We start from the raw sequence: 6,083 nt of genomic DNA, 5'->3' as shown, positions 1-6,083 counted from the left end.
CAGAGCCACGTTGTCCTTCAGCTGTCCTATGCCTGCTGTGCAGCTGTGATGGTCCTGCACCCAAGTGTCTGAGGAATTTCAAAGCTTCAGGAAACATCCATCCGATGTTCAGGAAGTTTTCTATTCCTCAGACCCCAAGAAGTGTCAGCCACCTCAGCTCAGGAGCCAGTACCTCCTGTGTATTTCAACACAGCTCAGACCACGGCGCTTTCCTGCTGCATCCAGCTCTGCTTCTCATCTCCCGTCTCTACTTCAAATGCTTTGCAGCTGACCCTAGAAGAAACAAGCCAAAATCCCAGCTACCCCAGAAGCAGTCCCCAGAGAGCATGACTCGCTAATGGCAAACAGCTGCAGTCATTAATGTTATCTCAGGGGATCTGGGCTTTAACAGCGAAGGTCCCAGGTTCAGATCCTGTTGACAGACTGTAAGATTAATACTAACAATCTTGCCTAGCAAAATACTGCAGGGATCACCTTCTCTGAGGCCTCAGGTGCTTGGGAGAGCAGGCGGCCGATGATGTATGAGGCATGGTGTTGTCCTCTTGGCTGGGTAAACAGAATGATGCCCTGGTGGCTTTAAAACTTTTTTTTCCCCTACTTTTTTCTTCCTTTCTCTGATGTTTTGCATTATGGCTGTCCGTAGACTGATGGTTTCACATCATCCAAGCCAAATGTCTGCTCTCCATTAGGACCAAGGGATTTTTGCTATGTTCCGGGTGTTTCTACTGCCTTCTTTTGCTGCTGCAACAGAGGAGATGCTGGAGATACCATCCAAGCCATGCCCTTCAGCCCCCCATACCTACCAGCTAACAGTGGGATGTGAATGGGGATTACAAAACAGCAAATTCCTGGGTCAGAATGGGACCAGTGCATCTGTAGCCTTTGACTTCTAACATTCAGTGCAAGGCAGGGTACCTGCTGCTGGTGGTAATTCAAAAGTGGGGCAAGATGATCTCACTAAAGCAAAACCACTGAGATGAAAAGGATGAGATAACATCAGCCACGTTTGTCAAATCAGCTGGACAGAGCTCTTGGTCCAGCTTTGAATAGACCTCTGCCTGCATGGCGCTGCCTCGAAAACACCAACCTTCACTTCCATCCCCTGGGCCACAGGAGAGGGCAGAGGAGCCACCAGCTACAGATAAGGTTTGGCTGTGGTAATAAGGAGGCCACTGCAGCCATGATTAATCTGTTTTCTACAGTCTCCACAGCCCGTGTGGTGTGAAAAGCTGGACAAGGATTTGTAAATGAATTGAGCCCAAGAGTAATTACACGTTCCTGCAGATTACTTGGTGCCGTAATTGCACTTAGTATTTACCATGTGACCTAAGCCAGAAATAATCATGTATTTACTTTATATTTATATTGTAACGTGCCATGTACTGTAATTATACTGCCACTCCATGGTACTTAACACATCATCGAATGTTCCACAATTATCATGTTAGTAAATAGCACTTACTGAGATTTGTGGCCTGTAATTTCAAGCATTACCTGCTAAAGATTTAGTGTAGCAATGTCAAAAAACCTGTTTCTTGAAAATGTCATTTCATATTAAAAAAAATGAGAAGTCCTAGAACTTAGAAGTCAGTTTTTAAAAATCCATAAATTGAAAATAAAAAGGAAAAGCTAGATTTGGAATTAAAGGTTTTTCCAGTAAAGTAATCATCCATTCCATAAAGAATTCTCTGATTCCTGCTACTCAGGGTGGCAGAAGATTAAAAGTGAAAACTTTCAAACTCGTGTGATTAAATGGAGGTGTTGAATCTAACTTGAGACTCTTAAATAAAAAATATTTTGAAAGAAATTAATATCTACTCAACCTCTCATTTAATTCCAATTAAATCTTTGAGTGGCTAAACCCAAAAATTTACACTGGATTTTCTGAATGGGCTTATGCTTACATATACATTTGCTCTCAGAAGCATTCCCCTTGATTTCAGTAGTTACTCATGTGACTAAAGTCAAGCATGTGCTTAAGTGTTTTGCTGGTCTAAAGCCAAGGTTTAAGTATGGAAGTCTTAAAATGTCGGTCAAAGTAAACTCATTTAAACAGGGAAGTTTTAGAATATTCTCAGATTTTCATGATTGCCCCTTCAGCAGGATTTTTCCATACTATTACACTGATGGATGCCTGGATATCATTTGTCTCTAGTAAAAAGTCAGTCAGGACCCGAGATTAGCAGTGTGGAACAGTCCCCATATTAAGTATGTTATGAAACCTTTAAGGAAACCATCCCAAGTTTCCCTTCCTTGCACATGTTTTATTTCTTGGTTTAATACATAGTTCCATTGAATGGCATCTGATGTGGAGACCCAAACCCGCAATTAAGAATAACTTTTTTTGCCCCTCTGATTTAAGGGCACAGACAAGCCACTACTTTAAACTGAAGGATGAAACCCTGGTTGCACACGTAGTTGGCAGTTCTGTTGTTGAAGTCTTCGTAGCCCAATTTTCTCCCTCAAAACCTGATCTCTTACTTCAGCCTTGATCTGCCCAATATATACAAATGAGCTTAACTTTAAACACTGATAGTACCATTTACCTCATTAACTAGAGCGGGATGAATAATTCATAATGCATAATTTATCCAATGAATCTCACTTCTTTTTGTGTTTGTGAATTGTCTGCAAATAGATTCTTGATTGGACTCTTCATCTAAAATTATTTGCAGGTTTCTTCGGTGAATCATAATCAGTCTGCGGAGCATTTAAGCAGTGCATAGCGAGCAGTCACAGTTTGCAGCTCACGCTGTGTGGGTTCGCTGTAGGAACGTCAAGGTAACGCTCCTGTTCCCTCGCTGGAAAAAATCTTATGTAACTAACCAACAGCAGTATGAATTCTGAACCGCACATATGAGCGTAAAACTTGGAAATTCACACCCTTGCTGAGTGTTGTTGTCGAACTGAGAACCTTCCTTCAGCGAACGGTCAAACGGTACTACAGGAAAGTAAATACCAAAGCTGCAGTATGTGCCTGCAGCAAATCTGCGGGCTGGGAAACATGAGCAAAGTTACTGGAGGGCAACACATTTCAGCCTAACAGCTGATCCGTGATAGCTGTCCCTGTGAACACTCCCATTAGGAGGCAACCTGAATTTATTGAGCCTTTCCTCAGTGGAGGTTAAACCAGCAGATTACCTTGCACTTGCTGTGGGCGAGGAGTTCTCATATGGATGCAAATTGGCAGTCGCAGGGGGACTTGTTCATGTTTCTGAGGCCGGAAGGTTTTTTTCCATCTAGCTACCTTATTTACTGTAGAGAAGGAAAATCTCACCCAGGCAAAGTATCTTCTGCAAGGGCAATGCAATTACTTGAAAAGTGCTCGGGTCCACTGCCTGCATTAAAGCTGGTGGGGCTAGAAAAACTCTTGTCAAGCTTTTGTCATGAATACTGCACTGGCCTCTACAAGCAGAGACAAGAAGCCAGCCTGCTTTCGACTACCATAGCTCCCACCACTACTTCACTGTATGCAAGTGACCTAAATTTGGTGAGAGAAATAGCAGAGAATCCCCCTTCTAACATCCCCCCCTGCCCCTCATTCTGCAGGGCTCCCTGAGCAAATCCTTCAAACCCATTGACCCTATCACAAGTTAAGCACTTGCTTTCCGTAAACCATGTGCTTACGTGCTTTGCTGAGTGGATTTGGTTTGCTAAATTAGGACTTTGGTTCTACGTTGGGAGATTTTGTCTGATTAAATCAATCTTTACTATAAAGGAACATAATAACCCTTCAAAAACAGAAACATGCAAGCCCAAAACCGATGCAGTGTAGCCCAGGGCCACGTTCAATATGTAAAGATTAATACAATTAAAAAAAAAATAAAATGCTGCTGTCATAAAACAGTCCCCAAGGTGGTCAGATGCAGAGCAGACTTTCAAGTACATCATTTTGCAGAGAAAGAGGCAGCAATGAATATGCAGAAGAGGATTGGAGCTGTCAGGCAGTGTAGATGAAAGCATGTGACCAGTCACCCCTCTGACCTGCGCATCAGATTTCGAAGGGAAAAGGCTAGTTTTCAGGCTGCCTCCGAATACAAAGCAACCACGTCTGCGACCACTTCACATAGTGCTGAGCAAAAAGGTGGGTTTTGCGGGAGGAAGATCACAAAAGCAGGGAAGATCTCCCAGGCTCAGCATTTGTTCGAACACGAAGAAAAAGTCAAAGACATTTTTTAACGAGTACGGGGCTGCATGTTGCTCCAAAGAGACCATGGGGGACCAGAATTTTTTACTTTTCAGAGGAATAGATGCTGTGATTATCATCAGCCAAGATAATGGATTCGCTGTTCCAGCTTTGCCATGTCTGTCAATTTTGGCACAATAGTTTGATACAAAAAGCGTGAATGGAAATGATGGCAGTGAATAACTTCTATGACATTAGGGCAGGTGAGCTCCAGTGGTAATGTGATATATTTTTTTCATGCTTGAGGAAATATTTGGTCTTGGCAGACACATCATTACCTTTATTACACAAGGCTGTACGACAAGGGAATGACAGGAGTAGCACAGGAACTTGTTCCTTGCATTGATCAGCCATCAGTTTTAAAGAAAATTTTTGGAACTAGACATGGTACCTGCATTGCGCTTCTCAAGGGAAAAGATTGTCCTCTGTGTTCTGGTCTGAGCTGGCAAGGGATGTATAAGTACTTCATTGCGGATGCCTGTACAAGCAAGTCACGTTGGATATCTGCTCCAGTTCATGAAGGAATGCCTGAAAAGTCAGACTTTATGATCTAGAACATGACCACCCGTTACACCCACCTGGTTTCTGGTATCAGCACACAGCACCTCGCCCTCAAGACGAGGAGCCAAAGATGAGCCCCCAGCTTGCAGGGGGTTAATGCATGGGGAAACAGATTAACCCATTTCCTGGTGAGATCTTTAGTGTAAGCTCATTCACCCCATGAGTAACATGAGCAAACTTCACGACCCCTTATTGTTTTCTAAGCCTGCCTGGAAACATCACCAAATATTGAGTCCTGAATCCAGGACCAACAGTGCCCCAGAAATGCCCTGGCATTCACAGCAGCTTCTCCAGCCACTGTCCAGCCTCATTGTTGCTGGACCAGGCACCAGAGAGGCCAAGAGTCCCACAGCACACAGTGGGGCATGTGTCCCACCGATGAGTTTGGGTAATTCTGAGCCACTTGCTCTCTCCCATAAATTCTTTCCTTCAGCAAAACAGTCTGATGTAATGAACATTTTACACGAGCCATGAGCTTAGAGCTTTTGCTGCTATGCATGTGCCATTGATTAGAGTGGCTGCAGATGGTTTTATTTTAGATAATCAAGCTTGCTGGGGTTTGCCAGCATCAGAACAAAGGCATAGTTTCCCCGCTTACTAACCAAATTTGCAGCCAAGACACTTGAATTGATCTCAGCTCTGATGGATGGTGAGAAAGTGGGGAGGGGGGAGAGAGCAGCTTTCCCATATACCTCAAGCCAGGTGGCTCATACCTCTGCACACCACATTTTACCTCCACATTAGAGGAATTGTATTCCCTTTTGCTCCTAAATAGGGCAGAAAAAAAAAAAAAAAAAAGTATCTTTTTTCTTTAACAACTCCCATGCTGCCCGGCTGTATTATAACAATATACAGAGCTGCTGAAAACAAAAGCGGTCACAACAAGCCACGCAAACACTAAAGCCTTCAGAGCTGGAATTCCTCCTGTGAGATGTCCCCTCTGAAGTCTCCAGCCCATTCTGCAGCACCCTGCTTCATGTGTCACTCCTCCAGTGCTCCTCAGTCGTTCCCACACAGCTGGAGAACCTCTGGAGGCTCCTTCCCTGGAGAAGCTGGCCAGGGAAAAGACAAAAGAGTTGCATGATGCTGCAGAACATAGAGTCATTCAGACCAGATCTGTTTAAACATTCGTGTTGGTCTCAGAAGAGCTCAGTTTTATGGGACACTTACTAATTTCCAGCCTCAATGAAATCTGAAGAAAGGTATACAGCAGCTTGCAAGATCTAGTTGTTTTTAGCTTTTGGGTGTCTCGGAGATGTGCAGAGCAACGGTGGTGGTTAGGTACAAATTAAAATGTCCCTCCCTTTGCCTTCTTCCAAGTGCAACAAGATGGATA

The 6,083-nt window shown here is 43.7% G+C and overlaps 1 long non-coding RNA gene across 2 annotated transcripts; it reads left to right on the top strand.

The window, feature by feature from the left end:
• The first annotated feature begins 386 nt into the window (after positions 1-386).
• Positions 387-1,482, top strand: LOC110353946 (uncharacterized). Of its 2 annotated transcripts, none has more exons than XR_005263636.2 (2): positions 387-550; positions 690-1,482. It is a non-coding gene; the product is annotated as an uncharacterized lncRNA (long non-coding RNA). The 2 variants fall into 2 exon arrangements; XR_002405220.4 differs by having other exon boundaries at positions 644-1,482.
• Positions 1,483-6,083: the final 4,601 nt, after the last annotated feature.

Source organism: Anas platyrhynchos, chromosome 2 (genome assembly GCF_047663525.1).
Source record: "Anas platyrhynchos isolate ZD024472 breed Pekin duck chromosome 2, IASCAAS_PekinDuck_T2T, whole genome shotgun sequence".
Lineage (NCBI taxonomy): Eukaryota > Metazoa > Chordata > Aves > Anseriformes > Anatidae > Anas > Anas platyrhynchos.
This window is presented reverse-complemented; position numbering and strand designations above follow the sequence as displayed.